Source organism: Zingiber officinale, chromosome 7A, assembly GCF_018446385.1.
Source record: "Zingiber officinale cultivar Zhangliang chromosome 7A, Zo_v1.1, whole genome shotgun sequence".
In the NCBI taxonomy this organism is placed as follows: domain Eukaryota; kingdom Viridiplantae; phylum Streptophyta; class Magnoliopsida; order Zingiberales; family Zingiberaceae; genus Zingiber; species Zingiber officinale.
In genome coordinates, this window is record NC_055998.1 from 93,996,260 (window position 1) to 94,011,125 (window position 14,866).

A 14,866-nucleotide genomic window follows, 5' to 3' on the forward strand; every position below is an offset into this window, starting at 1 on the left:
GCTAGTAGTAAACTTTGTGTAGTTCTTTTTTCTATCTTGGGAAGCATTAATAAGCTAAGAATCTTATGGTGATGAGTTTTAGTTTTGGTTCAACCTTAAGGATTTTATCTTCACTACACTTGTGCTTGATGCTTGAATAGTTGATGTCATTGAAATAGTCATGATTCATCTTGTTTGCTTAGTACTTGGTTTCCATGGTGATTTCTCAACTTTCATTTTGGTTACTGGATGAGGCTCAAATCATTAAAGCTCATTTGGAAAAATCAAAATATCCCAACATGTGTGCTAAAAGTACATTTGTGAATAAGTTTTGCACAATGCAAACACTTAAAAAAAATAAAAAAAAATAAGGGATATAAAAAACAGTTGTCATGAGTGGAATCTAGCAAGTCACCCCTTTGAGACCGAGTTAGGTTACTGGGGAAATGACTGCTTAGCTTCTCTTGAGATTGAGCACACCTTTGAGACCTTGGGTTAGTTGAGAAATATGAACCAAGTGAATGGTGAGTAAGTGCCTATCACTGGTTACTTGTCTTTCACTGGAAACATTAGGAATTCAAATTTGATGACGACTTGACTAGGACATGGATTGAAACTTGAAGGGTGTTGAGTTACTTTTACACTGTGCACAAGATTCTTATGCTTGAACCATACTTTACTTGTTTCCATGATCATGCTTGTTAATGAAACTTTTTGATAGAATTAGGAAAGTGCACTAGGTTTTATGAATGTGTTGTAGAACATATGAATTTAGACTGCAGCATTTTGCTTGAGAACAAGCAAAGGTTTAAGTCTGGGGTGTGATGTGCGTAGATTATATACTCTTTTATGCATGTTTTTACGCACATTTACATACTTTGAGCATGCTTGATCTATGCATTTTTATACTTCCAGCTTCCCTTTTAGCATATTTACTCTTTTGGTTCGGAGATCTACTTTTTGTGCATTTTCTGTACACAGGAGTCGAAATTGGTGAAGATTATGCGTCCTTGGGCAAGCTTGGAAGTAATTGAAGGGAGAGATCATCAGGCCATGTACCACACATGGCCGTGTAGTCTTAACAGGAAGGAAAGAGGACATGGCCGTGTGAACCTCACACGGCCGTGTCTTGATTTGAAGAAATCAGAGCAGATGCCTTACATGGCCGTGTGGATCTACACGGCCGTGTGAGGTTTCCAGAGGCCAAGCAAGTGGTGGCCGTGTGCATCACATGGCCGTGGGAAGTTTCCAGAGACCAAGCAGGTGGTGGCCGTGTGCACCACACGGCCGTGTAGCATTTCCATAGAGCAGAAGGGTCTTGGCCGTGTGCACCACACGGCCGTGCAGCTTTGGTAGAGAAGGAACTGGACATGGCCGTGTGAATCTCACACGGCCGTGTCGTGGGGCCGTGTGGTGCCCGATTTCCTCCTCTATTTAAACCTTCCTTCATAAATTGAAAGGGGATCTCTCCCCCTTTGGGAGAAGGCAAGATTTGGTGGTTTCCTCCCATTCTTGGGAGGATTTCTGGGCGATTCTAAGGGAGTTCTTGACGATTTCGACTCCGGAGCGAGGATTGGATCCGAAGACGAGGCTTCTTCGTAGATAAGTTTTCTCTTTCCCCCTTTTCTTGGTTTCTTGGATTGGGGATTTAAGAAATGCTTGTAATCTTTATTTCTTCGGGTATTCTTCCTCGATTCATGGAGTAGATATTGTATTCTAGGATTAAGGGAGTATTTGCATGATGGATTGATGTAATCTCTTATGGATTTGCCATTTTCTTGTTTCAATGACATTGTCTTGCTTGTATCAATTAGATCTTGAATGATTAATGGTGATTTGTGCTTAATTCTCATTCTTGATTGATTGTTTGGATTTCTTGTGGACTTTGTAAAGATAAACTCTCACTCGATCATCCGAGGGATCCACGTGACAGGTGCAAGCCCGTGTAAGGACGTTTGAGAGATAATCTTGAAGAGGAAATAGGAATATTCAAGAGAGTATGATGGATTTTGTGATTAGTTTCTTGTATCTTGATAGATTAATAAGTTGTGGGCTTCTATGTTGATATCCGAGGAAGGCATAGTAATAGGTGCGCTTCTGTGTAAGGACAACGTAGGTTCACGTCTAATTGATCATATTTAGATATATTTCTCAGTCCTTAGCCGGTTATCTATTGCAAGAGAGAACCGGCAACTTTCTGCAAGTGTTTGGCAATTGAGGGATAAGAATTGGTGAACCATTTACATTCAAGAAATCTTACAAAGAAACCGAAACTCCTAGAATCTCCCTTTATCATAACCCAAAACACTAAACTCTTGTTTGTTGATCTATAATATTAGATTTGTTTACCTTCACTTTGCATTTGAAACGATTGGATAGTTGCTTAGCTAATTCGCATTGAGACATTTATAGTGCTTATTCCAGTCCCTGTGGATACGATAATCTTTTATATTACTTGCGACATTTCCGTACACTTGCGGAGCGTAACAGTCTTCCAGTTCTGGGCTAGGAGAAAGCATCGGATTTCTATGGATTGTCCTTATGGCCGATCATTGCGTTCTCCTTGGTGATCCGATTGAATCCATTGAGGTGAGGTTCTGTCCTATTCTGAGGTGTTGATTCTTGATCGCTTTGAGATGCTTATTGCATCATATCAGTAGGAAGGATTGAATCTAGTGAGGACCTGTTCTGTGGATTTCAATTTGAGTGCTGTGGATTGCTCTTTGATCCAGCAACATCTTGTTTCAACAGCAACTTGAGCAAAGCAGTGAGGTTCTGTTGCTGTGGTGTTGGAAGTGGGATCGTGAGGTGATTCCTAACAGCAACCTTTGATCCAACAGTCAATAGGTGTTGTGAATCCAGGTATATGAAGGGATGTTCATACTTGATGTAAATGCAAGGAATTGGGTTTATGTGTAGGTTTGATTAGAGTTTGTAGTAGATGTTGATTGTATCTAATCTAATGGATAAACCCTAATCAATTGTTAGATTAGTTTAGGAAGGATAATGGTGACGTGATTAGGGTTTTGCCCTAATTTAGTTTTAGGGATTTTATTTAGCTATTCATTTGATTTAGCTAAATAAAACTGTTTGTTTGACACAGGACTCTGATTCGAGACAGACGTCTCAACCTTGGATTGCTTGATCGTACCTTCTATTTGAGGCGGGTACTCTCTGACTTATCTTTTGATAATGTCTTATGATATGTGTAGCTTATATATACTTACTAGTGGTAGATAGTAGATTATTCTCTCTCTTGGTCTTAGCTAGTTGATACCTATCACATGCTTCATCTGCTAGTTGCTTTACTTACGGATTGGATATTTTATCTCTTGCCCTGTGTATATATGTTCATAGAGATGCATATCTATAGTGCTCTACTCTACTGGATTAGTTGCTTTACATGTGTGATACATGCTCTTGGATTCATGATACTTACATCATTGTTATATGTGATGTCTTTGGATTTATGCTGTTTATATCATGGTTATATATATATGCGTTTACCTTTTGGGCACACACATATATGGAGGAGGCTATGTTCAGGTATGACATACTGTAGCATCATGCACTATCCTGCAGATTGCATGCTGGGCGATTGACGACTTTATTATTGTTGAGCTCGTCGGCCGGCTACATAGGCCAGCACACAACGTGTTTCACTACATGGGTAGTGGCACATCACAGTAGGGTGTGTATGGCAGTAGCTCTGTAGTGCTCCGCTGGTCCGCTCATGGGTAGTGTGACTGCAGCGTGGTAGCAGACAGGGATCCCTCCCCGTCATTGCGTACCGGGATTTAAGAGCGTTACGCTCCCTCACTATGTTTGAGGTAGGAGGATAGGTGTACTCCGACAGCATCCCGTCCATTCGGTCACTCATCAGGGGTAGTGACGACAGAGTGCACGGTGTCACAGCCCTACCTACTCGGTCTCGCCATCGCGTGTGAGACGGCTGACTAGCGTCAGGGGTGACCATGTCATATTGCATCATGTGCACATATTGCATTTATTGTGATTATTGCATATTGGATGATGCACTTGGGTGACTGCATATGATTGACATGCATACAGGATACATGCTTATTTGCTCTGACTATCTTTGTTTGTGTATGTCCACAGTCATTTGCCCAAGCCTCGTAGGTGAGTACAGTTTATTACAGTTATGCATTTTCTTATTATTCTTGCTATATATTGTGCTTTATGCCTATTGTTGGTTATTACAGTTTATTTCAGCTCTGCGTATCTGTTGAACTGTTAGGAGACTATACCGTAGGTTGTATGGTTAGAGAACTGTACTATTGATCCTATGGTTTAGGAGATTGTACCTTAGGTTATTACTGGTGGATATATATTGCTGTACATGTGTATTGGTTTACCTGCTGAGTTCTTTGAACTCACCCCGTTGTTACTATTTTTCAAGTTGAGGCCGTCAGGAGAGATTCCAGTCGCTAGCCCCTTGGTCGTGAGGATTTCTAGCTATCGTTTTCTGTATTCGCTTTTATACGTATACTTGTGATGTGGGTTTGTATTGTGGACTTATGACGAACATTGGGTTTACTACTTTTGGTTTTCCGCTGTAGATTTTCGCACTACTTCGTGGATTTTGTTTTCCTTCGTTGTAGTGGAGTAGGATGTTTACATATATCTTTGTGGATTCTATATCGTCCTTCCTTATTAAACTGCGTGGATTGATTATATGTTGAATTGTGTGGAATGTTGATATAAACTGTGTGGTTTGTTTCTTATTTGTATTGTATTGTTCCGGCCGTGTATGGCTGAGGTATAGATATATGTATTCTGGATTCATATTGTCACCCGTACAAGGGAGATGTTGCCGAAATTTCTTCGGACAGGGACTACCTGGGGCGTGACAATTTATTTGGTATCAAAGCTAGGTTCCGATTTCAGATTTTTGTGTCCTGGAGTTTGCGAGCGTATCTGGATTTTTGGGATTTTATCTGATACCAATTTATTTGGTATCAGAGCAAGTTTTGTGATACCTACTTGTCGGGTTTCGGATTTACGATGCTTACTTTCGTGGGCATTTCTCGGTATTTTGGTTTTGTATGGATTTTCGTCGACTTACTCGTTTCAGAATCTCGAGATATTTTGATGAGGATCTGTTGGTTCTATTTGGGGGCTAAGAAGCTACAGGATATCTCCAGACGACAAATAGTTAAATTAGGTAAATTTTCAGTTCTTATACCTGTAGTGATATCTGGGTAACATTTTCTTTACAGATATGCCACCTACACGTGTACCGGCACTGAGACGTGGGCGGCCACGTAGGAGGCCAATAGATTTTCCTGAGACAGTCTCTAGAGAGATCTGCTTGGGTCGAGCTTGTCCGTTAGGGACAAACTCATCAGGATATTATAGGCATGTCGGATTATAAGACCCCGACGGTTCCAACTTCAGAGGTACATACCTCGACTATATCATTAGTGGTATCACCTTTAGTATACCCGACACCCCCTCCAGTCGTGCCTACTACTGCATACTTGAGGTACAAGATGAGGCAGAGATCTGGTGGGACACGCAGCGCTCGATTATAGGTGAGTAGCATATTACCTGGACGAGCTTTAGGGAGGCATTCGAGAGTCAGTATTTTCCCCGAGCGTATCAGATGACACGTCAGCAGGATTTCCTGAGTCTTCGATAGAATAACCGCTCAGTGATGGAGTATAATGCCGAATTTAATCGGTTGGCCAGATTCTGTCCTGAATTAGTTGCCGATGACAGATCTCGTATGCTTCAGTTTGTCCAGGGACTGGACGGGCATCTTCAGCTGAAGATGTCTGGTTTTGGTACTTCATCATACACCGAGACACTGGATAGAGCTCTCATGATTGAGTCTACTCATCAGAGAGTAAATGCTGACAAGAAGAAGAAGTAGACTGATCGGACTTCTGGATAGATCCAGTAGCCACAGACAACTGGACAGCAATAGAGCAGTCGCACTCAGTTAGGTCAGAGTACTTCTGGATCATCTGGATGACCCCAGAAGTCAGGACGATATTCATCTGGACGTTTTCGGTCTACTCAACAGAATTGGAAACAGTCCACTGGTGACTCTTACTGCACCAGATGCGGATCCCGAGATCACATCACCTCTGCGTGCGCCTTGGGATAGTCAGTTTGCTATTATTGCAAACTGCTTGGGCACTTGAGCCGAGATTGTTCTCTGAAGGCTCAGCATGTAGCTTCCGGAGTTTCTGTTTCGGGAGGACCATTTGGTCAGTCTGGGACTCAGTGAGGCGGGTTGAAAGCCCGCTTTTCGCATCGTCAGCAGAGGACAACTCCTCCTGCAGCAGCTGCATATGGCATGCATGGGCAGGAGCATTTCGGTGTCCTTGTGGAGAACCCCACAGTATTCTGCCTTAGTGTTCTCCTGTATTATTCGTCAAGAGGAAGGATGGTACTTTGAGGTTGTGCATCGATTATAGGCAGCTGAATGCAGTGACTATCAGAAATAAGTACCCCTTGCCACGGATTGAGGACTTATTTGATCAGCTCAGAGATACATCAGTGTATTCTAAGATTGATCTGCGATCTGGATATCATCAGCTGAGAGTCAAAGATTCTGATATTCAGAAGATAGCTTTCCGCACCAGATACGGACATTATGAGTTTTTGGTAATGCCATTTGGGCTTACCAATGCTCCCGCAGTATTTATGGATTTGATGAACCGTATCTTTCTGGAGTATCTAGATCAGTTCGTTATTGTATTTATCGATGACATATTGATCTATTTGCGTTCCGGGGAGGAACATGCACAGCACCTTCGCATAGTCTTGGAGACTCTTCGACGACATCATCTGTATGCGAAGTTCAGCAAGTGTGCATTTTGGCTTCCCTCAGTTGGTTTTCTAGGACATGTGGTTTCTAGTCGAGGTATTTCAGTAGATCCTCAGAAGATCGAGGCTATCACTAGCTGGGAGCAGCCGAAGTCAGTCCAGGAGATCCGTAGTTTCTTGGGATTGGCTGGATATTATAGACGATTTGTTGAGGGTTTCTCCAGTATTGCTATGCCGCTGACACGTCTGACTAGGAAAGGCGTGAAGTTCGCGTGGTCAGAGGCGTGTGAGACCAACTTCCAGGAGCTGAAGCGGAGATTAGTATCAGCACCAGTCTTGGTTTTACCTTCTGGTGATGACGGATTTGTACTTTACACAGACGCATCTCTTCAGGGCTTGGGCGTTGTTTTGATGCAGCACGGTAGGGTAGTCTCCTATGCTTCTCGTCAGTTGAAGGAGCATGAGAAGAACTACCCAGTACATGATTTAGAGCTAGCCGCTATTATCTTTGCTTTGAAGATTTGCCGACATCATCTTTATGGTATTACTTTTGAGATTCTTACTAATCATAAGAGTCTCAAATATATTTTCACACAGAAGGAACTCAATCTCCGACAGAGGAGATTGATGGAGTTCCTAAAGGACTATGATTGTACTATTAGCTACCATCCAGGTAAAGCTAATGTGGTTGCTGATGCACTTAGCAGGAAGTCCAGAGGGACTTTAGCTTGTCACCGAGTTTTAGTCATGGACTTGATTCAGGGATTCTCCGAGTTGGGCCTCGAGGAGCAGGGACAGACAGAGCAGGGTATTCTTGTTACCATGGTTGCTCAGTCATCGATCAGGATGAGGATTCGAGAGGCCCATGCCGGAGATCAGCATTTACAGTTCATTGGCAGCCAGATAGCTTCCGGACAGCAGACCGAGTTTACACGAGATGACGAGGGTATTGTTTATTTCCTAGGAAGATTATGTGTACCTCAGTCTCACCCGGTCATGGAGGAGTTACTTTAGGAGGCTCATCGTTCTAGATTTGCTATCCACCCAGGTGGGACCCGTATGTATCGTGATTTGAGGCGTTCCTATTGGTGGAACGGTATGAAGAAAGACATTGCAGATTTTGTAGCTAGATGTCTTGTCTGTCAGCAGGTGAAGGCTGAACACCAGAGACCTGCTGGTTTACTTCAGAGGATCCCTATTACAGAGTGGAAGTGGGAGCATATTACTATGGATTTCGTGGTAGGATTGCCTAGGACTCGACGAGGCCATGATGTGATTTGGGTAATCATTGACCGATTAACCAAATCCGCACATTTTATAGTGATCCGGAAGACCGATTCTCTGGATCGATTAGCAGAGCTATACTGTCGTGAGGTTATCAGATTACATGGTGTACCGTTGAGCATTATATCGGATAGAGACCCACGGTTTACGTCCCGGTTTTGGCAGAGTCTGCAGCAGGCCTTGGGCACACAGCTCCGTTTCAGTACGGCATTCCATCCGCAGACAGATGGACAGTCAGAGCGGACCATTCAGACTTTGGAGGACTTGCTGAGGTCTTGTGTTATGGACTTCGGAGGCAGTTGGGAGGACCACCTGCCCTTGGTGGAGTTTGCCTACAACAACATCTATCATTCGGCTATCCAGATGGCACCGTTTGAGGCATTGTATGGTAGACCGTGTCGGACACCCACCTCGGGAGGAGGTTGTGAGGCTCAGACATAGTAGCTCATACAGTGGATCTGGTGGCTAAGATTCAAGACAGGATGCGAGCAGGCTCGCCGGAAGAGTTATGTCGATCAGGCGACACAGGATTCTCCATTGGTGATCATGTATTTCTTAGAGTTTCACCCACGAAAGGGGTGAAGAGATTTGGTCTCCGAGGTAAGCTAGCTCCCCGATATATTGGGCCATTCCAGATCTTGGAGAGGATTGGAGCAGTAGCTTATCGTCTGGCGCTACCACCATCTCTAGCTGGCATTCACGATGTATTCCATGTATCTATGCTGAGGAGATACGTATCCGATTCGGCACATGTTCTGTCAGATATATCTGTTCCTATTCAGCTTGATGTTACTTACGAGGAGGTTCCGGTGCGGATTCTGGACCATAGAGAGCGTCAGTTGCGGAACAAGACTGTCCGACTGGTTAAAGTCGGATGGCAGCATCATTCTGACGAGGAGGCTACTTGGGAGCTGGAGGATACGATCCGAGCTCGATACCCTCATCTTTTTACTTGAGGTATATGGGTTAGAGTTCTTTCAACATTTATATCGTTTGGTTATATTTTAGTGTTTGCTGTTGGTTATAACGAAATTTGGGGACCAAATTTTTATTAGTAGGGGAGGATGTGAGATCTCGGAAAATTTAATTAATAGGGTTATTTGGAAAATAGCCTTATAGAATTTTTCCGAAATTTTTAGGAATTTTCTGGTTATTTTTCGGAGCTCGTACGGAGGGTTTTGAGGGGATCAATTTTGGGTTCGGATAAAGCCTATTTAGGATACCCGTTTAAGTGAAGAAATGTGTTAATATATAAATTCCTTTTCTTTTATTTCCTCCTAACCAAACGCCGATCTCGACCATTCCTTCTCCTCTTCCCCGACCTTCTTCCCTACTCTCCTCTCTGCCTCTCTCTCACGGACGACGCGACGCCGAGGGCAGAGGAGCTCGTCACCGAAGCTCGACGGAAACCAGCGAAGTTACCAAAGCTTGACGGCGCCGAGGAAGACCAAACTGTATTCGGCCGAGAGATCTCTGTTTCGGGAGTTTCTTGCGCCGATCGTTGACGGCAAGTGGCAGCAGCGATCGTCGGTGTCGCCTGAGGAGGAAGCCGCGAGCGTGCGTCGATGACAGAGGTCTCCGATCAAGAAGGGGAAACCTAGCCCTAGTCTTGACCCTTCCTCTTCATCACCGGCTTGGATTTACCGAGCGGTGCCACCCGATCGCTGGCGTGAAAGGGGCAGTTAGGGCTCCGAAGGTAAGCGACTAAATCCTTCCCTTGATTTGTCCTCCGACTTGTGCCCTAGCACAGTCTCTTTCTAGTTGTTGCCGATCTTGGAGGTTAGGGCTCTATTTCGGGGTTGATCTTCCTTGTTGGATTCGTGATCGTCTTCCAGTTCTGGGCTAGGAGAAAGCATCGGATTTCTGTGGATTGTCCTTATGGCCGATCATTGCGTTCTCCTTGGTGATCCGATTGAATCCATTGAGGTGAGGTTCTGTCCTATTCTGTGGTGTTGATTCTTGATCGCTTTGAGATGCTTATTGCATCATATCAGTAGGAAGGATTGAATCTAGTGAGGACCTATTCTGTGGATTTCAATTTGAGTGTTGTGGATTGCTCTTTGATCCAGCAACATCTTGTTTCAACAGCAACTTGAGCAAAGCAGTGAGGTTCTGTTGCTGTGGTGTTGGAAGTGGGATCGTGAGGTGATTCCTAACAGCAACCTTTGATCCAACAGTCAATAGGTGCTGTGAATCCAGGTATATGAAGGGATGTTGATACTTGATGTAAATGCAAGGAATTGGGTTTATGTGTAGGTTTGATTAGAGGTTGTAGTAGATGTTGATTATATCTAATCTAATGGATAAACCCTAATCAATTGTTAGATTAGTTTAGGAAGGATAATGGTGACGTGATTAGGGTTTTGCCCTAATTTAGTTTTAGGGATTTTATTTAGCTATTCATTTGATTTAGCTAAATAAAACTGTTTGTTTGACACAGGACTCTGATTCGAGACAGGCGTCTCGACCTTGGATTGCTTGATCGTACCTTCTATTTGAGGCGGGTACCCTCTGACTTATTTTTTGATAATGTCTTATGATATGTGTAGCTTATATATACTTACTAGTGGTAGATAGTAGATTATTCTCTCTGTTGGTCTTAGCTAGTTGATACCTATCACATGCTTCATCTGCTAGTTGCTTTACTTCAGGATTGGATATTTTATCTCTTGCCCTGTGTATATATGTTCATAGAGATGCATATCTATAGTGCTATACTCTACTGGATTAGTTGCTTTACATGTGTGATACATTCTCTTGGATTCATGATACTTACATCATTGTTATATGTGATGTCTTTGGATTTATGCTGTTTATATCATGGTTATAAATATATGCGTTTACCTTTTGGGCACACACATATATGGAGGAGGCTATGTTCAGGTATGACATACTGTATCATCATGAACCATCCTGCATGATTGCATGCTGGGCGATTGACGACTCCATTATTGTTGAGCTTGTCGGCCGGCTACATAGGCCAGCACACAACGTGTTTCACTGCATGGGTAGTGGCACAGCACAGTAGGGTGTGTATGGCAGTAGCTCTGTAGTGCTCCGCTGGTCCGCTCATGGGTAGTGTGACTGCAGCGTGGTAGCAGACAGGGATCCCTCCCCGTCATTGCGTACCGGGAGTTGAGAGCGTTACGCTCCCTCACTATGTTTGAGGTAGGAGGATAGGTGTACTCCGACAGCATCCTCTCCATTCGGTCACTCATCAGGGGTAGTGACGACAGAGTGCACGGTGTCACAGCCCTACCTACTCGGTCTAGCCATCGCGTGTGAGACGGCTGACTAGCGTCAGGGGTGACCATGTCATATTGCATCATATGCATATATTGCATTTATTGTGATTGTTGCATATTGGATGATGCACTTGGGTGACTGCATATGATTGACATGCATACAGGATACATGCTTATTTTCTCTGACTATCTTTGTCTGTGTATGTCCACAGTCATTTGCCCAAGCCTCGCAGGTGAGTACAGTTTATTATAGTTATGCATTTTCTTATTATTCTTGCTATAGATTGTGCTTTATGCCTATTGTTGGTTATTACAGTTTATTTCAGCTCTGCGTATCTGTTGAACTGTTAGGAGACTATACCGTAGGTTGTATGGTTAGAGAACTGTACTATTGATCCTATGGTTTAGGAGACTGTACCTTAGTTTATTACTAGTGGATATATATTGCTGTACATGTCTATTGGTTTACCTGCTGAGTTCTTTGAACTCACCCCGTTGTTACTATTTTTCAGGTTGAGGCCGTCAGGAGAGATTCCAGTCGCTAGCCCCTTGGTCGTGAGGATTTCTAGCTATCGTTTTCTGTATTCGCTTTTATACATATACTTGTGATGTGGGTTTGTATTGTGGACTTATGACGAACATTGGGTTTACTACTTTTGGTTTTCTACTGCGGATTTTCGCACTACTTCGTGGATTTTGTTTTCCTTCGTTGTAGTGGAGTAGGATGTTTACATATATCTTCGAGGATTCTATATCGTCCTTCCTTATTAAACTGCGTGGATTGATTATATGTTGAATTGTGTGGAATGTTGATATAAACTGTGTGGTTTGTTTCTTATTTGTATCATATTGTTCCGGCCGTGTGTGGCCGAGGTATAGATATATGTATTCTGGATTCATATTGTCACCCGTACAGGGGAGATGCTGCCGAAATTTCTTCGGACAGGGACTACCTGGGGCGTGACACCTAGCTTCACTCACCAGGTCTTTCCAATGCCTAGCTTCACTCACTAGGACTTCCCATCTGCCTGGTTTCACTCACCAGGACTTTCCATACTGCCTAGTTTCACTCACTAGGTCTTTCACCTGGCTTCACTCACCAGGACTTTCCATACTTCCTAGCTTCACTCACTAGGTCTTTCACCTGGCTTCACTCACCAGGATTTTCCTGTAACACCCACTAAGCTTTTAAGATAAACATATGAATATGGGATTGAACCTTGAACCTCTTATACAAAAATAATAAGAAGTGAGTTGAAGCAAAAAGAAATAAAATGAAATAAAAAGAAGAGGAAGTGAAGGATTGAACCTTGAACCTCTTATATTATATTTCATAGAATTAATTAGTAGAAACCAATTGGGATAGAGAGAAGATGTTGATAGCAAAGGAGGGAAACTCATGATAAAGGTAAGAGTAAAAGCTAGCCAAAAGAAAACAAGAAAGGAGCAAGAGAAAGGCAACTTGCCTTCCTCCCTTTCTCTCCCTCTTCCTCTTTGTTTTTGCCGAAAATTTAAAGAGGAATTAAGGGGATTCATTCCCCCTTATTTCATCATGAATGGTGAGAATAAATTAGAAAATAAAATAAATGAAAGAAAAATAGAAAATGGGTTAAGAGAGAAGGAAAGCAAAAATCAATTTTGCTACCGCTTCCCCCTTTACATAAAAGGGAGCAAGAAAAGAGAAGTTTATTTTTCTCTCATTTTCTCATCCTCCCTCTCCCTCACCGAACACCACTTCCCTCTCCTCCACCTTCGGCCCCAAAGCCAAGGTTTTCTCCTAGAAAGCCTAATATAAAAGGAGGACTAAGCAAGGGAATCAAGGGAAAGGAACTAGAAGAAGAGGCTACTCCTTCCATCACCATACCTTAGATCCACAAGCGAAAAGGATGTAAGCTTCCCCTCACCTGTGGTACAAGGCTTTTTATGTGATTTTTGGATTTTATAAGGATTAGAAAACCTAGGAAAGAATTTAAGAAAAATTCGGCCAAAGAAAGGGTTTTCAAATCTAGGAAGGTTTAAACAAGTCCTTATTTCATGATATTTTTCTATGCTATGTAGGAAGGATTTTCTTCATGTTTTTATACCTAAATGATGCTTGATCAGAGGAGTACCTAACCCTAGAATTTAGGCCAAAAATATTTTAAGGAGGTTAGGGAAAATATTGTGTAACCAAACTAGTACAAGATTCCCTCCATGAACTACTAAGGATCTTTTTATTGGTTTTCTTGCTTAAAAGTTACTTGGAACCAAAAGAAATCCACTTATATGTTTCGGCCAAGAAAAGGGATTAGGGTTAGGAAGACCTTTAAATTTAAGTAACCATATTTGTATAATAGAATATAGAGTTCTCTTAAAGAATTGCATGTTGAACATTGCTAGAAATTCATGAACTCTTATTTTAGTTTTTCGGCCATGATAAGATGGATAGTTTAGAAAAGCTTAAACAAAATTCTAATATGCTCAAGACCTCTGTGATATTATGATATGAAAGTTATTTAATGCTCTCATGTTTAATTGGAGTATAGAAAATTTGTTACATGATATATGACATGTAAGATCACAAGGGTCCTAGCTTGTTTATGAACCAACTTTGTATATGATGTTCTTAGTAATTTTTGCCATGAAACTTACTTAAGTTTTTCATGCTTTAGGCCACTTAAAACCTAGTTTAGAGATTGGTATGTTTCGGCCATGAGGAAAAATAAAAGGAAAAAGGGAAAGAAACCTAGGAAGCCTAAGACACAACTCACATGTATGTTTATTATGCTTGTCTTTATACATGCTATGAAACTTGTATGATTTCTTATGCTTTTAGGCTATTTGAAGCAATTTTATATACTGTTGAGTTTCGGCCAAGTAGGGTTTAAAGGACCTAGAGGCCTTAGAAATGAAACCAAAGGTGTTAAAAATGCTTCTTATGGAAATATGATAATGTGTTGATTGTGTCACATGCTTGTACAATTTTTCCATGACCTAAATGGACCATTGTATGTTTTGGCCATGAAGGGATAGATGCCCTAGAAACCCTAGAACAAAAATTAAATATGCTTATGTCACTCTACATGAAATATGATAAGTAGAAAAACAAAGTTCCTATGCTATATGTTGTTTAATGACCTAATTGAGGCTAGGGTAAGTTTCGGCCACACATATTGTATAATGTCTTGTTATGAATTTATACATGATGTTAGTTCAAGTTCACATGATTGTATATTTGTTTTAGCCCTAATGAACACTTGTTAAAAGTTTGACCATGACATATGTTAAGGGCTTGAAGGACTTAGGAACTAGCTCAATATGCTTACTATGTTACTTGGAAAAAAATGCTATAAATGTGGTTTAAGGTTTCCATGCTTTCATGACATTTGGGACCTTGTTTCACACCTGAGAGGGTTCGGCCACATGAAGTTTAGGGACTTGGAGAACTTAGAAACCAAGTAAATCATACTTATAATGCTTCCTATGAAATTTATGTAATGATAATTTAGGTTCCACATGCTTGGAGGTTGTTTTTACCTAAATTGAGATCTAAGGGGGTTCGTCCATGATAAGAACCCAAG